Raw genomic sequence first — 14,962 nt, forward strand, 5'->3', positions numbered from 1 at the left:
CATCCATGTTGTTGCAAATGGCAAGATTTCATTTCTTTTGATGGCTGCATAGTATTCCATTGTGTATATATACCACATCTTCTTGATCCATTCATCTGTTGATGGACATCTAGGTTCTTTCCATAGTTTGGCTATTGTGGACATTGCTGCTATAAACATTCGGGTGCATGTTGGTGGCATCACAATTCCGGACTTCAAGCTCTATTACAAAGATGGGCATGTTCTAAGGGAGCCCCGAGAAGATGCAGCATTGTCATCAAGGGGCAGTACAACGCAACAGACAGCAGATGCTTCAGATTTGTGGTAGATCCAGGGAGACAAAGAACAGTAGAATAAATGATCGAGATCGAAGAGAAGGTCGGGCATTTTAGGATGGTGAGAGGTTCCAGGTACTTGGCTGCCCTCCACAGGAACCTAGGTCCAAATTCAAGAAAACATCCTCTGGCACCAATCAATTAATGTACCCTGGTTTAGTTTTTGTTATCTTGTCAACTGATGCACATGCACGTATTGGACAGATAGACAGAGAGATCACAATCAGGGGTTGGAGCTGGAGAGGGAGAAGCTTACTTGCCCCTGAGCAGAGAACCTGAGACCAAAGTCATAGCCAAGACCCTGGAATCATGAGTTGATCTGAAGGCCGCCTCTGAACTGATGGACACAACAAGGGACAAAACCTTTGACTTCTGAATACCTCCTTGTTCTAGAAAAGAACCGCTGCTCTGTCATTGTTCAGAAATGCAGGGGATAAGGATTTTGGCTTAGTCGGGTGTTGCTTGAGTTACCCGGCCTGCTTTGAGAGCTGGTATAGCTTTTCTTCTTGAAGTCAGTGACTGGGCTATGGACAAACTATTCTCCGATGCCTATTTGCCTAAAGAGAATTCCTCCATGCCTAGATTTTCCAGGGGGAAGGACACTATGTCTTTTCGTGCTCTGCTTCTGTGAAAGGTGATGGGAGTCCTCTGTGCCTCTGATTGTGGACCTCTGTTTCAGCTCCCAGATGAGGGTCCTTGATAGCCCCGATTCTCAAATCCATGTTAAGCCCTCTTTTCTTTCTCTCACTCTTACTTATCCTACAATAGGCACCTATTTCCTTTCTTTTTGGATGATGATTCCCTAAGCTCATTGTCATTTTCTGTCATTCTTTTTGCTCTTTTAGAATTTGCTTCCTTATTTTCTAGGCTTGTTCTTACAGGACACTAATTGGATCCTCTACTTTTGCCATGTTCCCAGTCTTTGCATCCTGTCTCCTACCAATCTTCTCTTCAGGAGTTCTTTAGGTTCTTTTATCTTTATCAGTTTTATCTCTGTGGTTCGAGACTCTCTGATATATTCTATATTATCTGATGTATAGGGAGTATCCAGGCAGCTGCTTTCAACCCCACATCACACGTGTTTATGTAGAAGCTTCACTCTGATTTCCTAGCCATGTTCCTTTCTTGTTCTTTTTCCTTGGCACCTATTGATTCTTCCATCTTGTATTAGATCTAGATCTCTGTCTCATCTCTGTATTCTAAATACTTATTCTGTTTTCTATCCTCTGGGTAATTCATTTAGGTAGAAGAGATCATTGAGTGACCAAGGGCAGGTCCGTAAGGTTTTTCTAGTGTGTGCGTGTGTGTGTGTGTGTGTGTGTGTGTGTGTGTGTGTGTGTGTGTGCCATGCATGCCATCTGATGTTTGTATTGTGGCTGATGCTGTCCTTGAGACCAGCCATCTGCAGTGGCTCTCCTTGCCTGCCGTTTGGTGTTTGTGGCCTGGGCTGAATATGCTGAGGTTTACCATGGTGGGCTCTGGTGTGCCTGTGAAAGGAGACATTCCACAAAGTTATCAGAACGCAGGCCTACAGAATGATGTGTTCAGAAGAGATCATGTGGTCGAGACATTCTTCTCATCGCCTATGGGAGAGTCTGTTCTCCTTGGACTAAACAACCTGGAGTGAGGAAGGCTGTCCCTCAAGTGTTCTATGGTTGGGATTTCATGTGGGCAGAATAGGCAGTCTTTTAGTGCTCTGTATGAGGTGAGGATGCTCCTCACCATCCTGTATTGGCCAGTAGCTCGGTCTTGATGCTCCTCGTGTGGGAGCCCAATATTTCTTATGCCCCCATTGAGACAACTCCACGAACAGTGCCTCTCATGGATGCACTGCCATGACCCACCAACCTTCCCACTGCGTGTCCTGGTATTGTCGCTGATCATGGTCTCCAGGTTGTCTGCACATGGTTGCTTGTTGGTGACCTATGCAGGAAAAACACGGAGTTCTTTCGAGTTTATATCTGCCAAGCCTGTTGATCTGAAAACTCCAGCACTCACGACTTGTGTTGTCAAGAACTCATGCCCTTCAGACCCTCTTCTCGTCACAGCCAATGGCACTGGGAAACAGGTGCCTTTTGGATTTCCAGTGTGCCCTGCTCTCCTGTGCCTTTGTCCTTTGCAAGGGATCACTGCCATCTGATGCATGAACCAACGAAATCTCTTATAGGCCATGTCTCCAACCTTCCGCCTTAGTCTCTGCGATTACCTTTCTTCTTTGTGGAGTTTAACTTGTAGGCTTCCGGTCAATTTCCACTCCGTTGCAGTTGTTGTGGTTATCGTCCTGTTTCCTTCTTGGCTGTATACAAGCACGAGGTTATTAGTCACTACTACCATATCACTGTCCTCCATGTCACCACAAATTCTTACTGAGACATAAGAAAGAATGAATTCTTCCACTTGCCTCATGTGGCAGTGTTGTGGAGAGCATTGGGCTTCGTCCCATCTATCATTCTCAGAAAGACTACAAACAGATGATTTCACTCCCTTATGACAGTCAAGAAACATATGAAAAAGCAAGGGGTATAGGGACAAACAATATGACACTAATGAGGCACCCAATCTTGGTGATTGTGTGAAGGCAGTTTTATGAGAATACGTGTTTATTAAAGAGGACAAAGCGCCAAGGTATTCCTTATGAGGCACATATTGTGGGAAGCCATATGATATTTCCCTTTTTCTTTTATTTTTTATTTTTTTAAAGATTTTTATTTATTTATTTATTTGACAGTGAGAAATCACAAGTAGACAGAGAGGCAGGCAGAGAGAGAGAGAGAGGGAAGCAGGCTCCCCACTGAGCAGAGCGCCCGATGTGGGACTCGACCCCACGACCCTGAGATCGTGACTTGTGCCGAAGGCAGCGGCTTAACCCACTGACCCACCCAGGCGCCCCAGATATTTCCCTTTTTCTGCTTGCCTTTTCATTTCACATCAGCCAGGCATGGGACATTCATGTCAAGGCAAGGTCCAAGGCGTTCATTCTCTTCAAAGGCCGAGGAATATTTTCTTGCCAAAATGGACCAAGCCTTCCTTATCCAATAGTCCTTGCAAGGGCATTCCGGCTCACTGCAAAGGTCTGCTCGAATGGGCCTTGCAAGCCATCGATATTAGCCGTACCTATCCTTCTGACAAAAGAGACATGGTCAACATGATTATACCCGTTAGCGCAACAAGGACAACTAATGATGACAACGGGTGCGGTCCGGGCCTCTTCCTTAGGTTTAGCCCTGATGCAGAATAACACTCTCCTCTAAGACTTTGCAAAGGTGTGTAAGGGAAAGCTAGGTAGACAAAGACTTAAACCATTAGCCCTGTGTTTGAGGAAACTAAGACATGAAATGACAGACAGCATCATATATCTATGCCCTCACCTTTTTCCTCGAAAGGGTCTTTCCGTCCCTTAGTCATCACTGAGCCATAGGCAAAAGACGCTGAGAAAGGACGCTCTCACACACAAGATTACCAACCCCATGGAGAGTTGTTGATACACATGAGGCCTCACCATTTCTTGAGATCTCTAGAAATTGTAGTGGAAATAGGACACCTTGCCATCTCTGGGAAAATGTTGGCCTAAAGGAAGGTATACTGAACATCATTTTCTTTCCCCTTTTTCCAGAAAGGGGAAGTGGGACACTAATCCACAAGACATCCTGAGATCTTGATCAGACTCAGAGGGCTCTTGTTCTGTCCTTCCGGGGCCTCCTACCTAAAGCCTTAGGACACCAAGGTCATGGGAGAGGGACAGCTGCTTCAGTGAAGCCAGCATTTGTGATGACACAATGCTTTGAGTTCATAGCAACGACTCCTCATTACATCAAGCTTGATCACTACAATTGGCTAGAGTAGTCGTGGGTGGGCCAAGAGCACCAGGCCGTCCCTACCTGCTGGAGAGGTCTGGGTCTATCACCAAGGCAGTTTGCGAAGAGAGTCGGAGTCACCTTCTACATGGCCCAATTCAAGTGTTTGGTCGTGATTATCAGCACCAGCCCTCTGGATTCCAGAGAAAGACAAGCATCCACCATTCCATCTTAACCACGACAGGCCAAGAAACAATCAGGCCTCAAGCAAAGCCTCAGGGGAGGAAATCTGTGCCTGGCACAAGGATAAGGCCCTCCCACACAATCACGGAGCTTCTGAACAGGAGAAGGCCCACCCAAGGAAAGACAACTGAACACCCGCAACCATGCCAGACTTTTCTGGAATCTTCAACAGGGAGGACCCGAGTACCTCGAGCCTCTCCAGAAATGCTGCCATCAAAGGCTCGCAATCTTCAAAAATGATCATGCATCATAGGCAGACTCTACACCTTAGGTGTAGAACCTTAGGTTTCCAGGATGGTCTCAAGTACTTGGAGTCCACAGAAGCAAACGGAGATCACTTTGGATAAGACCCATAGCCCAAGTGAACCCATCTGAAAGACTTCAGTGACCGATTCAGGAAGACAACTTATATGTCCAAAAGGACGCATTGAAGAAAATTCGAATGTGGAAGAACCTTGAGCACTCCCTTAGGGTGGAACAGCTACCCTTGTGGAACTGCATGGAGATGTGGCAGCACAAGCCTGCCTTCTACCTCTCATGACCCTCAGCCAAATGATGTCATGTGAGAAGCAAACAGTGCCTGTTGTAGAAGATGGGCATGTTATAATGGAGCCAGAAGAGAATGAACATGTGTCAACAAGGGGTCAGTACAGAGAGACACACAGCGGATGCTTCAGGTTGGTGAGGAGATCCAGTAAGACAAAGAAAAGGAAAATGAACATTGGAGCTCCGAGCAAAGGTCTGGTATTTTAGGATGGTGGGAGGTTCTCTGTACCTAGCTGCCCTCCATAGGAACCTTGGTCCAAATTCAATAAATCATCCTATGCCCCCAGTCAATTAGTGTGCCTGGCTTTGTATTTGTTATCTTACAAAAAATGTGCTTGCACTTATTAGACAGAGAGACAGAGAGGTCACAATCAGGGGGTAGAACTGGCGAGGGAGAAGCTTACTTTCCTCTGAGCAGAGAACCTGAGAACACAGTCATTGCCAAGACCATGGAATCATAAGTGGATCTGAAGGCAGTAACTGAACTGATTGACACATCCTGGGACCAAACAGTTGACTTCCGAGAACCTCCTGGTTCTAGACAAGAACCACTGCTCATTCATTGCTCAGAAATGCAGGGGGATAAGGGTTTTGGCCTGGGCTGGTGTTGCTTGAGCTATCCGGCTTTCTTCGAGAGCGGGTATAGCATTTCCTCTTGAAGACAGTGACTGGGCTATGGACAAACTATTCTCCCATACCTATTTGCTAAAGTGAATTCCTCCATGCCTAGATTTTCCAGGGGGAAATGACACTATGTCTTTTGGTGCTTTGCTTCTGTGGAAGGTGATGGGAGTCCTCTGTGCCTCTGATTGTGGACTTCTGTTTGTGCTACCAGATGAGGGTCATTTTCACCCCCAATTTCTCAAATCCATGTTCAGCCCTCTTTCTTTCACTCACTCTTACTTCTCCTACAAGAGGCACCTCTTTCAATTCCTGGAGATGATGATTCCCTAAGCTCATGGTCATGTCCCGTCATTCTTCCTTCTCTTTTAGAATTTGCTTCCTTATTTTCTAGACTAGTGCTTAGAGGTAACTCATTGGATCCTCTACTTCTGCCATGTTCCTGGACTTTGCATCCAGTCTCCTACCAATCTTCTCTTCAGGAGCTATTTATGTTCATTTATCTTTATCAGTTTATCTCTGTGGTTCGAGACTCTCTGATATCTTCTATGTTTTCTGATGTACAGGAAGTATCCAAGCGCTGCTTTCTATACCCCATCGGGCGTTTTCTATGTAGAAGTTTCTCTCTGATTGCCTAGCCGTGATCATTTCTTGTTCTTTTACCTTGACATCAGTTGATTCTTCCATGTTTCCCTTGGATATAAATCTCTGTCTTCCACTCCGTATTCTGAAAGCTCATTCTTTTTCCATCCTGAGGTTGATGTCTTTAAGAAGAGGAAATCCGGGATGACCAAGTGCGGGCCATTATGGGATGATGCATGTGTGTGTGTAAGTGTGTGTGTGTTTGTGTGTGTGTGTGTGTGTGTGTGTGTGTGTGTGTTTGTGTCTGTGATGCATGCCATCTGCTGTTGTGTTTTTGCTGTCCCTGTCCTTCTGACAAGTCAACTGCAAGGGCCCTCCTTGCCGGGCGTTTGGTGTGTTTGTGGCCCGTAGTAATATGCTGAGGTTTCACTTAGTAGGATCTGGTGTGCGTGTGAAAGGAGACCTTCCGCAACCCAATAGAATGCAGGCCTGCAGAATGCTGTGTTCAGAAGAGAGCATGTGGTCAAGGCATTCTTCTTGTCCCCTATGGGAGAATGTGTTCTCCTTGGACTAAGCATCTTAGACTGAGGAAGGCAGTCCTCCAAGTGTTCCACGGTTGGGTTTTCGTGTTGGCAGGGTAGGCAGCAAATGTCTCACCATCCTGTATTGGCCAATAGCTCGGTCCTGTCACTACTGGTTTGAGAGCCAAACATTTCTTATGCACCCAATGAATCATTCCCACAAGCACTGCCTCTCACAGATGCACTGCAAGGACCCACTCTCCTCCAACTACATCTCCTGGTATTGTTTCTGATCATGGTCTCCAGGCTGTCTGCACCTGGTTGCTTGTTGGTGTCCCCTGCAAGTAAAACACGGTGTTCTTTCGAGTCGATATCTGCCAAGCCTGCTGACCTGAAAACTCCAGCCCTCAAGAATTGTGCTGTCAAGAACTCATACACCCTGTTCGTCACAGTCAATTGCACTGGGAAAGAGGTTCCTTGTGGGTTCCCTGTGTGCCCTGTTCTCCTGTGCCTTTATCCTTTGCATGGGATCACTGCCCTCTGATGCAGGAACCACCCAAATCTCCCATGAGCCATGTCTCCAAACTTCTCCCATAATTTCTGCGACCTCCGATCTCTTACTCTGTGGAGTTTACTGTGTAGGCTTCAGGTCAACCTCCACCCCACTTCTGTTATTGATGTCATCTTCCTTTTGCATTCATGGCTGAAGACAAGCACGAGTTTATTAAACACTTCTACCATCTCACTGTCCTCCATGTCACTGCAAATTCTTACTGAGACTTAAGCAAGAATGAATTCTTCCACATGTCTCATGTGACAGGCTTGCAGAGAGCTTTGGGCTCTGTCATATCTATCATTATCAGAAAGAAAACAAACAGACGATTTCACTCCCTCGAGACAGTCAAGAAGCATATGAAACATCAAGGGTTATAGGGACAAACAATAGGATTCTATGAGGCACACAAAATGTGGTGTTTCTTTGAAGGCAGTTTGTGAGAATACGTGTTTATGGAAGAGGACAAATGATGACATTCCTTGCAGAAGATGTTCTTGAAACGGATGGAATGTGAGTTTTCAAGCCATGTCAAATTGAATTGCTAACCTTAAGAGACCCTTTTCCTACCACTTGAAATTTAATTATGTTTTGTGTGAAACACACACAGACCACGCACACATTAAGACATGCACATGCACACACACAGAGAAGACAAGCGAAAGAGAGGGAGGAAGTGAGAAATCGCACTAATGAAGCATCCCCAAAGAAAATACCATAAAATGGAAAGGCACAGAGAATTCAAGTCAGAAGACAACCGAAATGATAAAGTGAACTTCTCACCTAACAATAATTCATTCAGCATTCAGGACGAAAATCTCCCGTCAGTACAAACATTTTGTAGGTGTGTTTGAAATTACAAAAAATTATATATATATATATATATATATATATATATATATATATATAACAATAAACGAGAAAAGATCCATCAGAAAACAACAAATATTAAACAAGCTCAACCTCTGTTGCCCACAGGAGATTTCCTTTTATTATAAAGATACACATAGCTTGAAAGTGAAGAAATTAGGAAACGTAGGTAATGCTCTTGTCAAGGAGAAGAGAGCCAAAGTGATTGTGCCTAAGTCATCTAGAGTGCTTTTATGCTTTTGAGAGACAAAAGAGAGCAGAATGTGTTTTGTCATGATGGAGCATCAAAACATCAGAAACCTGGAAGAACTGCCATCATACATACCAGAACATGGCTGTATGTAAACGTTGGAAGCATATGAACATAGAGAAAGGGAGATGTGGACATTAATCCAATATTGTTGGGGACTATGTTATCCACGTTAAGCACAGCACAGATCATCTGGATGGAAAGGTGGTAAGGAATAACAGACTTCCACATTGGCTCTCTAGACCTCCTGAGCTTTGGGGATCCATGAGTAAGATTGCGTATCTGAGGAGCATAAGATATGTTCTTCCCAAAGGCAGAATGAACGTTGTATATAACAGGTCATGAGCTAGAGTCCAAATGCAGGTATAATTAATGGAAGAGAAGTTAAAACCTATCCTGTGCACTTATGATCATGAAGGTATGATAACGGGAAGATATCACTTTCAAATTGAACATACAGCCAGACACTAAAAGTTGGAAAACACAACACGTCACGAACTAGCAATGAATGCAAGAAAAAAAATCCAAAGGAAAAGCAGAAAGAACCATGAACAAAGGAATGTCAAGAAACTTATGGGATAATGCACTGAAGATGTTTCAAAAAATTGAAGCAGAAGGAAAATTGCCAGACTCTTTCTACAAAGACAGCATTAGCCTGATTCCTAAACCAGGCAAAGATCATACCAACAAGGAGATTTCAGACAAATATCACTGATGAATATGGATGCTAAGATTCTCAACAAGATCCTAGGACACAGGATCCAACAGCATATTAAAAAGATTATCCACTGTGACCAGGTTGGATTCATCACTGGGCTACAAGGGATGTTTCAACATTCTCAAATGAATCAATATGATAGAAATAATTAATAAAAGAAGAGAGGAGAACCACATGGTCCTCTTAATTGATGCAGAAAAAGCATTTGACAAAATCCAGCATCCGTTCCTGATTAGAACGCTTCAAACTATAGGGATAGAGGGAACATTCCTGAACTTCATCAAATCTATCTATGAAAGACACACAGCAAACATCATCCTCAATGGGAAAAAGCTTGCACCTTTCCCGTTGAGATCAGGAAAATGACAGTGATGTCCACTCTTACCACTCTTTTTCAACATAGTATTAGAAGTCCTTGCAAAAGCAATCAGACAACAAAGAGAAATTTAAAAAAATATCCAAGTTGGCAATGAAGAGGTGAAACTCTCTTTTTGCGCAGAAGACATGATCCTTTTATGGGAAATCCAGAAGACTCCACCCCCAAACTACTAGAACTCATACAGCAATTCAGCAATGTGGCAGAATACAAAGTAAATGTACAGAAATTAGTGGCTTTCTTATACACTAACAATGAAAATAAAAGAAAAAGAAATTAAGCAATAGATTCCATTTAATATAGCACCAAGAACCATAAGACACCTGGGAATAAACCTAACCAAATAGGTAAAGGAACTGTACTCGAGGAACTACAGGAAACTCATGAAATAAATTGAAGAAGACACAAAAAGATGGAAGACCATTCCATGGTCTTGGATCGGAAGAATAAACATTGTGAAAATGTCTATACTGCCTATAGAAATCTATCCTTTTAATGATACTCTGATCAAATTCCACCAGTATTTTTCAAAGAGCTGGAGCAAATAGTCCTAAAATTTGTATGGAATCAGAAGAGACCCCGAATCGCTAAGAAAATCTTGTAAAACAAACATAACACTGGCGGCATCATGTTACATGATCTCAAGCTTTATTACAAAGCTGTGATCACCAAGACAGCTTGGTCCTGAAATAAAAACAGACACATAGACCAGTGGGACACAGTAGAGACCCAGATATGAACCCTCAATTCTATGGTCAAAAAATCTTCGACAAAACAAGAAAAAATATACAGTGGAAAAAAGTCTCTTCAATAAATGGTGCTGAGAATACTGGACAACTATATGCAAAAGAATGAAACGCGGCCATTCTCTTACATCTTACACAAAGATAAACTCAAAATGTAATAAAAGACCTAAATGAGACACAGGAATCCATCAGAATCCTGGAGGAGAACATAGGCAGTTTGATATCAACCACAACAACTTCTTTCAAGATATGTCTCCAAAGACAAATGAAACAAAAGCGAACATGAACTTTTGGGACTTGATCAAGAACAAACACTTCTGCACAACAAAGAAAACAGTTATGAAAACAAAGAGGCAACACATGGAATGATAGAAGATATTTGCAAATGACAGTACAGGCAAAAGGTTGATATACAGGGTGCCTGGGTGGTTCAGTGGGTTACGCTGATGCCTTTGGCTCAGGTCATGAACTAAGTAAGGGTCCTGGAATCAAGTCACGCATCGGTCTCTATACTCAGCAGGGAACCTGTTTCCCTCTCTCTCTCTCTGCCTGCCTCTTCGTCTACTTGTGATCTCTCTCTGTCAAATAAATAAAATCTTAAAAAAAAGATTGATATCCTGGATCTATAAAGAACTTCCCAAACTCAACACCCACAAACAGACAATCATATTTTAAAAAATGGGCAGATGATATGAACAGAGACTTCTCTAATGAAGACATACAAATGGCTATCAGACACATGAAAAAATGTTCATCCTCACTAGCCATCAGAGAGATTCAAATGAAAACCACCTTGAGATACCACCTTACACCTTACACCTTTCACCAGTTAGAATGGCCAAAATTATCAAGGCAGGAAACAACATGTGTTGGAGAGGATGTGGAGAAAGGGGAGCCCTCTTATATTCTTGGGGGAATGGAAGTTGGTACAGCCACTTTGGAGAAGAGCATGGAGATTCCTCAAGAAATTAAAAATAGAGTTTCCCTATGACCCTGCCATTTCAATACTGGGTATTTACCCCAAAGACACAGATTTAGTGAAAAGGAGGGACATCTGTACCCCAATGTTTATAGCAGCAATGGCCACGGTCGCCAAACTGTGGAAAGAACCAAGATGTCCTTCATCGGATGAATGGATAAGGAATACTTGGTCCATATACATTATGGAGTGTCATGCCTCCATGAGAAAGAATACCCAACTTTTGTAGCAACATGGATGGAACTGGAGAAGATTATTCTGAGTGAAATAAGTCAAGCAGAGAGAGTCAATTATCATATGGTTTCACTTATTTGTGGAGCATAACAAATGACATGTTAGACAAGGAGAGATGAAGAGGTGAAGGGAGTTGAGGGAAATTAGAAGGGGTGGTAAACCATGAGAGACTATGGACTCTGAAAAACAAGAGGATGGTTTTGAAAAACAATAGAATGGTTGGGAGGTTGGGGGAACCAGGTGGTGGTATGAGAGGGCACGGATTTATGGAGCATTGGTTTGGTGCAAAAACAATGAATACTGTTATGCTGAAAGGAAATTACAAATTTTTAAAAAAGGAATTAAGTGTTTTGTGAAACATGCAGTCAATACACACACACAAACACACACGCACACACACACACACACACACACACTCAGAAAGACACACAAAAGACCAGGAGGAAGTGAGGAATTTTACTAAAGGAAACAAACCTCAAAGAAAATACTATAAAGGGAAAGGAAAAGAGAATCCAAGTCAAAAACCAACCAAAATGAGAAAGTTAACCCCTTAACTGTCAATAATTAGTTCAAGTATTCAGGACTAAATATTCATATCACTACAAACACATTGTTGGATTGGAGGAAAATTAAAAGAAAAAAGACAAAAAGGTCAACTAGAAAAGAACAAAAACAAAATGAGCACGAACATATGTTGCCAATAGGAGATTTCTTTAGACTATAAAGATACACATAGCTTGAAAACTGAAGGAATTGGGAATATATTGGTTATGCAACTGGCAAGGAGAAGAGATCCAAAGTGATTGTGCCTATGGCAGATAGAGTGATTATGCCTTTCAGAGACAAAAGATTACCAGAAGTTGTTTTGTCTTGATGGACCATCAAAACATCAGAAACTTGGAAGAATTGCCAACATATACACCACCAACATGGGCGTATCTAAATGTTGGAAGCATATTAACCTAAAGGAAGAGAAAGGACTCTCTCTCCCACAGGATGACAAACCTCAGAGAGAGCTGATGATATCCATGAGGCCTCACTGTTTCCTGAGATCTCTAGAAATTGCAGTGGAAATAGGAATATCTTGTGGTCTCTGGAGAAATATTGGCCTACAAAATGGTATACTGAACGTCATTTTCTTTTCTCTTTGTCTAGAAAGGGTAAGAGAGAAATAAACAAACACGAGACAACCTGACTTCTTGATCAATCTCAGAAGGCGCTTTTTCTCTCCTCCTCAGGGCTTAGTACCTAGAGCCATACGACTCAAAGGTTATGAGAGAGGGACTGCTGTTTCAGTGAAGCCAACTTCTGTGATGTCACCAAGCTTTGAAGTCATAGAAACCATTCCTCGTCAATCCACGCCTGTTCACCTACACTTGGCTAGAGTAGTCATGGGTGGGCCAAGAGGATCCCAAGTCGTCCCAAACTGCTGGAGCCTCGTGGGTCTCTCACCAAGGCAGTTTTCAATACAAGTTGGTGTCACATTTTCCATGGCCGATTTCGTATTCTTTGATCGTGACTATAACCACCAGCCTCTGGACTCCAGAGAAAGGCAAGAATCCACCATTCTATCTTACCCATGATCGTCCAAGAAAGAGTCTTGCATCAAACAATGACTCAGGGAAGGAATTCCACACCTATGGTCCACCCACCCAATCAGGTCGCTTCTGCCAGGAAAAGGGCCACCCAAGTAAAGCTCCTAGGGAACAGCTGCAACAATGCCAAAAACATGTCTGGAGTCTTCAACAGCAAGGACAAGAGTAACCCTAGAGTCTCCAGACACCATGCCAAAACAGCCACCCAATCTTCAAAAGTGACCAAGCACCAAAGCATCCTAGAACCTGAGGTCCATGACACAATTATGTACTTGGATTCCACAGGATCAGCATGGAGCATGGTGGAGGAGACCCATAGCCCAAGTGAAACCATCTGAAAGTCTTTCGTGCCCATTTCAGGATGACAACTTGTATCTCCAAAAGGATTCAAGGAAGAGGATTTGAATGTCAAAGAACCTTGAGCATTCTCACAAAATGTTGAAATAACCTATAGGGAACTGAATGGAGATGTGGCAGCACAAGCCTGTTTTAAACCTCTCATTACCATCCCTTAAAAGGTTTCATGTGATAACAAAACAGTGCCTCTTGTGGATAATGGGCATGTTCTAATGAGCCAGGAGAGGATGAAAAATGAGACAACAAAGGGCCATTATAGCAGGACTGAAAGCGGATGCTACAGGTTGGTGAGGAGTTCCAGGAGACAAAGAACAGAAGAAAGATCAAGGGAGCTGAGAGCTACTGTCTGTCATTTTATGATGGTGGGAGGTGCTCTGTATCTCTCTTCATTCCATAGGGAAACTAAACCCAAATCAAATTAACAATCCTCTGGCCCCAGTATACTTGTAGATTGTTTTTGTTTTTGTTTTTTGTCAAAATATGGGCATTCCATATTTGACAGAGAGACAAGGAGATCACAGTCAGGGGGTGGAGCTGGAGAGGTAGAAGCAGACTTACTCCTGAGAATGGAACCTGAGACCAGACTCAATGCCATGACCCTGGGATCATGAGTTGACCTGAAAGCCGCCTTTGAACTTATGGACACACCCTGGGACCCAGTCTTTCTCTTCTTAATACTTCCTAGTTCTAGACAAGAACCACTGCTCTGCCATTGTTCAGAAATGAAGGAGATACGGATTTAGGCTTGGGCTAGTGTTGCTTGCTCTATCCGACCTACTTAAATAGCTGGTATAGCTTGTTGTCTAGAAGTCAGTGACTTGGCTCTGGACAACCTACTCTTTCAAGCATATTTGGGTAAAGAAAACTCCTCCATTGCTAGCTCTTCAGGGGGAATGACACCATGTTTTGTGTTGCACTGATTCTGTTGATGGTGATGGGGCCCCTCTGTGCCTCTGAATCTGGATCCTTGTTTCTACTCCCAGAAGAGGGGCATTATGAACCCTGATTTCTCAAAGAAATGTTCAGAACTCTTTTTTTTTTCCTCATTCCTAGTTCTCTGACAATAGGCACCTCTTTCCATTCTTTGGAGTTGAATGTCCCTAAAGTCATGTCATGTTCCATAACTCTTCCTTCTCTCTCTGGATTTGCTTTCATATTTTCTAGTATTTGTCTTCCAGATTACTAATTTGATCCTCTGCTTCTTCCAGCTTCCTGGTCTTTACATCCAGTTTGCTTCCAGTCTTTTCATCAGAAACTCCTTATTTTATTACTTTAATCACTTTTATCTCTGTGGTTCATGACTCCTTGATGTCTTCTGTGTTTTTCTGATGTACAGTGAGTACCCTGGCTGATGCTTTCAATCTTACATTGGGCGTGTTACACGTAGAGGTTTCACTTCGATTGCATGGACGTGATTATTTCTTGTTTTTGTTTTTGTTTGTTTGTTTTCTTCATTGTCCAATGAGTCTTCCATCTTTGCATTGGATCCAGGTCTCTGTCTTCTCCTTATTTGAAAATTCAATTCTGTTTTCTACCCTGAGAGTAAATTCTTTTGGATGACGAGATCATGGAGTGCTGAAGGGCTTGTCCTTGATGGAGTCTCGGTTGTGTGTGGCATGCATGCCCTCTGCTGTTGTGTTGTGGCTGTCCTTGAGGCCAGTCA

This window comes from Mustela lutreola, chromosome Y (assembly GCF_030435805.1).
Source record: "Mustela lutreola isolate mMusLut2 chromosome Y, mMusLut2.pri, whole genome shotgun sequence".
Classification (NCBI taxonomy): domain Eukaryota; kingdom Metazoa; phylum Chordata; class Mammalia; order Carnivora; family Mustelidae; genus Mustela; species Mustela lutreola.